General features: G+C 41.4%; 1 long non-coding RNA gene across 3 annotated transcripts; it reads right to left on the reverse strand.

The window, feature by feature from the left end:
* Positions 1–499: 499 nt before the first annotated feature.
* LOC119274797 lies at positions 500–4,487 on the reverse strand. Of its 3 annotated transcripts, none has more exons than XR_005135338.1 (4): positions 4,066–4,487; positions 3,709–3,845; positions 3,021–3,106; positions 500–2,142 (listed from the first exon to the last, which is right to left on the reverse strand). It is a non-coding gene; the product is annotated as an uncharacterized LOC119274797 (long non-coding RNA). The 3 variants fall into 3 exon arrangements; XR_005135336.1 differs by having other exon boundaries at positions 500–807; positions 3,021–3,631; XR_005135337.1 differs by having other exon boundaries at positions 3,021–3,631.
* Between the last annotated feature and the right edge of the window lie 2,272 nt (positions 4,488–6,759).

Below are 6,759 nucleotides of genomic sequence, written 5' to 3' on the forward strand. Positions count from 1 at the left end.
TTAAATTTATTATAAAATATATTTTGTACTATACATGTTTTATCTTGTTGATAACAACACAACATTAAAATTGATTGCACAGTCGGTCATCTTCTAGAGAGACTGATAAGCCTTTCATGTAGTCATACAGATTACTAGAAGGAAAGGCGCGCTTTGCTGCGCCGCTTGTTTTGTAGCGTAGTCACCTTAATTTTTTTGAATGTGTGTTGTTATTGGGTTCTCATATACTCGCTTTAGTGTCAGAAACGCTCTTATATTATGAGACGGAGGAAGTACCATATAATTTATTGATTTGATTTCCACACCGTTGTGTTTCATAAGGCTACATAAGAACCAGTCATATGGGATCGAGGAATTTCTTTTGGTACAACTGTATATAGCACATTATTCATACCGGATGCGCCCGCATTTCTCTGCCAGAACTTAGAAGAGCAACTGTATATAGTAAAGCTAATCAATAGGACCTCTGGCACCTTAGTCATGAAATGAATCATCACAATTAGCAAGAGAAATTTGTATAGCATGTTGATGCCAAAATGACGAATAACATGTAGCATAGTCCAGCATACATGACAGATTTTCATCGACCTTACAATCAACACTATTGTAAGCATGACTTCCCTTCATGAGTTAGAGATTGTTAAACATGGTAAGGCCACTAAACTATCTCAATCAATTTTAAAAACAACACATGTAGCATAAGAAGTTCACAATGCACTTTTAAATCACGTGTATGCATATAAATTGTGTTTTTCACGACTGCATTTGGTGCCACGGAGCTCCATTCAGCTTGTTCTCGGAGTGAATCTGAAAAACATAATGGATTCTGTTATACGTACCTGTTGCTGACCTGCAAATTTGCTCAGGGGGCTAAAAATAGTAACCTCAAATTATGTAGACCAAGCTAAGCATATAAACTTAATTTACTGAAGCAACACACAGGGTAATAGCAGAAGTAAAGTCTTATTGTGACATTCATACCATTGTGCATGTATAAGTTACTCATATTAATAGTTGTTCTTTGATATGCAAAGTCATTTGCCTGCATGGTTTACCTTTCATTTTCCCTACCTTATTTCTGAAACTTTTGGATCTTCTTTATCAGAAGTTCAGAACCTTGTCTGCATAGTTATAAACATCTTATTTCTGAAACTTGTGGCTCTACTTTTTTAGGACCTTGTTTGGTAAGTTATAAAATTTATATGAAAATATCAATAATTTGAACCGGACCTCCACAATATGCAGAGAGAAAAATAATGACAAACAAAGAATGAGACATGAATGCTATTATGAACACATGGTACATATGCAGATGTTGATAATCTCTTTTTCAGAAACACCACTCAGAACTGGAGCTTTAAATATGACCGTAGAAACATGAGCCTTCAGTGCTTCTGAACTTTCTTTTAAACTCAACCTCTAAGCTTTTTAGTTTACTGTGATTATCATTTTGTCAGATATACACACATTGATTTCTTGAATAATCAACCTAACTGACTGGCCAACTGCCATCCAACATCACCATGCCAATTTAAGGTGTGGCTCCGCCTTTTTTATCAACGGGAATACAAAAGGGATGAAACATAAAAGGCCGTATGGCCACAATCAAGTATACCAGCGCGCTTCTGACAGTGCCAGACATGACCAGCCGCACCGCTCTCCATCTAGCCTAGAGCTCAACCAAATACAACGACATGACCACACAACAGCAAGACCAACTAAAAGAAAATCAGCGGGACCATAGGACGAACTCTGCCTAGGTGACACAAAGACAGTGACAATAGCAAAGCGAAAGACCAAATCTGACAGCCGCACACCTAAACACGAATGGCACCACCGGCATTGGCCTCAAACCGCCCGGCAAACCTAGAAGTACCAAGATTTATTCAGCCATAAAAAATGCTTCTGTACTAAGCAATGGAAAGATGCCAATTTCCAAACCTCATGAGATCTGAACAAATTATCTAGATGAGAAAATCGCAAGAACAAAAATATGGAAATAACACAGGAATGCTGACAAATGAAAAATAAGGATCCTTGCCTTAATGCATCACAACTTCAAATCATCGGCACTCTACTCGGCAAGTAAATTCTGAATCCACATATTTTAGCCATAAGACCTACATTTACAATTGACGGACTCTGCAGGCAAAGCAGTTACTAACTTTTCTGGAATATATAGTAAATTTGGATGTGCTCTTACATAGCTGAAATAAAATAGTAGATGCTAATTCTTCCAGCAAGGGAGACAGCAGATAAATACTAAATTACCATCATCTAGCGTACACCGGCCAAAATATAAGGAAAATGATGTTCAGTTTCAGAGTAAAAATGGGATCAGTTGAAGGAATATCCTAGTTTTACATGTGAGTATTGCCAAATTAAATTTGTACATCAAAGAATATCACAGAGCATGGGAGCAATAGTAAACTGAAATTGTCAAATAAGTCATCAAATTAGAACTCAGTATCCAAATCCAATGAGCCCACTCGTGGCATCAGAGATGACATATAGAGGTTGCCAGCCAAATCAATGGAACATGAAGCAATTAAAAATCCTATAACATGAGCATCACGGGATATATAATTGTGTTATAAGTGACAGAAGCATCCCTACAATAAATAATTATAATTGCTAAGGCTCTATGTCCCTTCTTCTCATGTGCCTACATCTCCATTTCTTAGCACATCTTTTAGACAAATTAAGAACCGAGATAGATAGAAATCAACGCAAATCCCTTTGTTGTGCCAGTGTACAACATATGTGATCAGCGATTGTTAATTTTGCCTTCCCCTATGCCCTTCTGTATTCAGAAGACAAACTGCCAACAGTTTCTTGGAAATTTAAAACGACTTCTTTTGCTGTTATATACTTAAAATACCAATTCGGAATGATTCTATCAAATCTACAACAGTAAATTGAATTTACAATAGTGTGCCTAAATAAGAAGTTGATTTGGTCCCAAGAAGATGCTAGACATACATGTATTTATTGATTGATCCATGTCAAAGAGAGCTTACACAAGTCAGAGGTTCGCGGATATTTGACAGGCTTCTTAATTAGAGAGAAGCTGTCCGGCCGGTCGTGGAGATTGTAGGTAAAGGTCCTATATGTAAGCAGCCATTGGACAACAATGTACCAGATTAGTAAACACCTCAACCAAACATATAACAAAAATCAAACGATGGTACATCCTATAAAACGAAACACCCACGAAAGTGATGAACACCACACTGAGACACTAACCCACACCAAATAAACCATCGACAAAAATTTGGCTTTGTTTTATTCAATCAAATGGAGCCGGGGCAAGAGCCCTTTTCTTCTAAAAAAACAAACCCATCGACAGCACCACATCCAGGCAGCCACAAAGCACTTAATCCAAACCCCAATGGATCGCACCAACATCAACACATGATGACAGACAGGAAGCATCCACCACTACAGCCCCTACCCTGTAATCCATGGGGAGAAAGAAAAATCTGGGAGGACACCCTCCGCAGCCAAAACAAGCCTGTCAAATATTGACCGGCACCGGCATGGAAACAACACCACAAAGGCAGAAATAAACCATCTTCATTCCTTTGCACAATATGTTGCACTTATCATCAATATTGTAGTGAAACTGTACCTGAAATTAATAGTAAGACAACGGAAAATTATATTCACTCTTTACCACAGTAAGGAAGATAACTTTGCCATACCGACCTCTAGTTCATACGCGGCAAAAGCATTGTGGATACCAATCCACCGCGCCGCTCGCATTCCCGTTGTAATATTCTCCTTAAATTACTAATCACCCACCGCAAGTGGTGCCCTCTCTTCTAGCCAACTTCTTACATAAACTGGCCACAGTAACCCACCAAGGGATTCAGCTGCTGAACCAATTCATAGGCTAAAAATGGATGACTACTTTGCACTAAAGTGAGCTGCCAATAAGAAGTCAGTTTGTAATGTGATATCATTTCGTTCAAACCTGTTCTCCTTAATAAACTAAAAATAAGGGAGGAGCTAAATTACCAATACTATATGGAAGTAAAGTTGAGAAGTGTATCAAAAATCAACCTCCGTAATCGACGGATGACCCCACCACCCGCGCTCCGCCGCCGTCGTGCAAGGCTCGAGCTCGCCCAGCCGGACCAGCGCACCACCGTTAGCCGCACTCGACCTGTGCTCCTTCGCCGCTGTGCCCACCTCGACCTCGCCCGCGCCAGAACCGGCACCGCCGCCCCTCCCCGAGCTCCACTGCTAGTCGGTGCATATGCCCAGATTGGGAAGAGGAGGCGGAGGCTGCAGAGGGAAGTCGAGCATCGCACTGGGGCTCATAGCGGTGCAACTTTGTCAGGACGGAGCAGCAGGTCATTGGGGCGGCGGCGGGAAGGGGTATATGCTGCCGGGAGGCGGAGCAGCGGCAGCCAGGAATCCTATCGCGCAGGACGCTCGAGATGAGGAAGACGGAGAAGAGGGATCGGGAGAGATACGGGACATCCTATCGGCCCAATGTACGTGACACGTTTCACCTCAATGGGAGTACTCCCTCAATGGGCTGCACGGAGACACGCGTAAACTAAATTTGGGCCGACGCGGTAACTCTATTTCTCTCTCTGAATGACAGGTTGGTCCCATCTCATGTCGTTCGCCGCATCCATCTCACGTGCTCCCTACACCTCGTTGCCGTCTCGCCCCCGGTTGTGCCGTTTCCAGCCAAAAACATTGTTCCAAGAAAAAATTGACATGGTTCCTGCAAAACATTTGATGTGGTTCCAGCAAAAATGACATGGTTTTCCAGCATACATTGATATGGTTTCCAGAAAAAAAATTACATGGTTCCAATTTTTTTTTATATGGTTCCAGCATAAACATTGACATGGTTCTGCAAAAATAGAAAATGGCAATGACATTGTTGAAAATGGCAATGACATTGTTCTGCAGTACCGCAAACCCCAACCCCCACACCCGGCCACAATCATAGCATCACCTCGCCTTGTCCATCATAACATCAATTTATAAAAAAAACTTATATTTATGAACGGATGGAGTACGTCAAAATATTGATTGGGAAAGTACAGGGAGTTGACCACTCTTCGTAATAGTAACAAGGAATGTTGTGTTGGCCTGTTGGGTGTGAGGTGTTATTAGAACTTAACCACCAAGACTTCGGCATTGTCCGCATATACGGCTTCCTTTGCACCTATAGTAAGTTCTACGACTTTTCTTTTGTTAATGTTAGTTAGTCCAAATAAAATTAGTTCTAAGAATAACTGCAGCAGACCCATCATAATGCCTGGATCGCCATAATAACGGCTTATACGGTGATCGCGGCCGGAAAGGGCAATATAGCCGAGTTGACGTTCCGACCTCATACGGATGGAACGTCATGGACTAGATCGTCTTTTAAGGTATTTATTTATTTTTCTTGAAAACACAACAGACTGATGGGACCCATACGATCAAAAAAATCTCCTCTATGTTGGTGATGTCATAACGCCAAGTTCACCATAATAACGGCCTATAAGGTGATCCTGACCAAAAGGGCAGTATTGCAAAGTCTGTCATACTATCCTCACATGGATGGAATGGCATGGATAAGATTTCTTTTTGTAAAGTGTCACTTTGTTTTTCTTTAGTACACACCTGACTGATGGGACCTCGAGGGTCAAACGAGACCCATGAAAAAATGGGGGGCTCGCATAGAGTAGGAAATAGGTCAAGTGAGACGGTAATGAGGCCTACACATTGACAACTTGCATAGATGGCGCGCACGGGGTTATAGCCAATTCCTTCGCAATCATTATATGGTACAACTAAAAGTCAGGAAAATCTAGTGATAGCCATAAAATATCAAGTTATGCCACATACTGAATTTTCCATATATATATGGCCGAACATTGACTGGCACTGCACCTGGCACCAACCGAATTTAGTGGCCATTATTTGTCGTAGGCTTGGTTCTTGTCCCACGAGCATCAATTCCCAAGCAAACATGTACATTGTACACTTGAGGTTCTTGTGGCACAAAAAGTTGAATACTTCTTCCATTCCGTAATATTTGAAGTTGTATATTTAGAATAAGTCCTTTTAAAAGTTTAACTTGGTCTATAGAGAAATATATGAGCATCTAAAATACCACGTCGGTCTCACTAAATTGATATATTCTGTACTATACATATTTTATCATGTTGATAACAACACAACATGAAAATTGATTGTACACTCAGTCATCTTCTAGAGAGACTGATAAGCCTTTCATGTAGTCATACAGATTACGCCTGCGCTAGGTTTCGGCCGGTCGCTCGCGCGCCATTAGACCCTCCCCCTCAGCTGTAACAGTTGGATCCTTATCCCCCATGTCATGTTCTTCATCTCCTCCGTTTCACTCCTCTTTCTCATCCTTGTCCGTGCGTAGGTCCACGCACCCACCATGTGTGCTCTCATGCCTCGCCGTCGCTGCCGCTTTCCCCTCGGTGGCATGCCCGCCCACCTCGTGTCGTTCGCCGCATCCATCTCACGTGCTCCCTACACCTCGTTGCCGTCTCGCCCCTGGTTGTGCCGTTTCCAGCCAAAAACATTGTTCCAAGAAAAAATTGACATGGTTCCCGCAAAACATTGATGTGGTTCCAGCAAAAATGACATGGTTTTCCAGCATACATTGATATGGTTTCCAGAAAAAAAAATTACATGGTTCCAATTTTTTTTATATGGTTCCAGCATAAACATTGACATGGTTCTGCAAAAATAGAAAATAGCAATGACATCGTT

This window comes from Triticum dicoccoides, chromosome 3B (genome assembly GCF_002162155.2).
Source record: "Triticum dicoccoides isolate Atlit2015 ecotype Zavitan chromosome 3B, WEW_v2.0, whole genome shotgun sequence".
Taxonomy (NCBI): domain Eukaryota; kingdom Viridiplantae; phylum Streptophyta; class Magnoliopsida; order Poales; family Poaceae; genus Triticum; species Triticum dicoccoides.